At 38.3% G+C, this 702-nt stretch overlaps 1 long non-coding RNA gene across 1 annotated transcript; it reads right to left on the minus strand.

Moving 5' to 3' along the window:
- Nucleotides 1-24: 24 nt before the first annotated feature.
- On the minus strand, nucleotides 25-370 carry LOC147820327 (uncharacterized). Its single transcript, XR_015436819.1, has 2 exons — nucleotides 300-370; nucleotides 25-204 (listed from the first exon to the last, which is right to left on the minus strand). It is a non-coding gene; the product is annotated as an uncharacterized LOC147820327 (long non-coding RNA).
- Nucleotides 371-702: the final 332 nt, after the last annotated feature.

The raw sequence follows: 702 nt of genomic DNA on the forward strand, positions 1-702 counted from the left end.
ATTATGTGCACTGAAGTAAAACAAGACTGTCTAACATCTTTTATTTAGATTGAAACTATGTTTTTACAAAGAATCAAAACGTACTGGTGTATTCCTCTCAACCGTAAAGGACCATAGTCAGTGCGGTACATGTTGCAGGCAGAACACAATGAGGCAGAGCGGCTCCAACCCAGGACGGTCGATCTCCCAGAGCCGTCTGGTAACCTACAGTGAATCACAAATGGTAAATGCTATGGTTTATTATAAATGTAATGTAATCAAAACAAATTAGTGATTAGTTTGTCCAGTGAGAATGCTACCTGTGGTATCTCCTAGCAGCAGATGTTCTCAGCGTCTGTTGGCATGGTTCCACAGTTTCCACAGGAACACCTGTCCAAAATATAGAGAAAAATGGAAACAATCACCAGAATATAAAGCTTGTGAAATTCAAACACTGACAGACAGTGGACCTAAGGTGGGTAAGAAGTAAGCTTGGCTACATATCAAGCGCATATAACAGGTAATTTATAACATGTCACTTATTGCATATAATGTGGAGCTTGACAACAGTGTAGTGTAGAAAACTGCACAGTTCAGTCTTTGACTAAAGATTACTGTTGCTGTCAGACATGTTTATGCTGATTTACAGCTTTCATTGTAATACACAAAATAAATTTACTACATAAAGGAAGATGTCATGATGAGCATCTCTGCTCAAAACAT

Source organism: Seriola lalandi, unplaced genomic scaffold (genome assembly GCF_002814215.2).
Source record: "Seriola lalandi dorsalis isolate HSWRI2012SDOR001 ecotype SW California unplaced genomic scaffold, Sedor1 jcf7180001967482, whole genome shotgun sequence".
In the NCBI taxonomy this organism is placed as follows: Eukaryota; Metazoa; Chordata; class Actinopteri; order Carangiformes; family Carangidae; genus Seriola; species Seriola lalandi.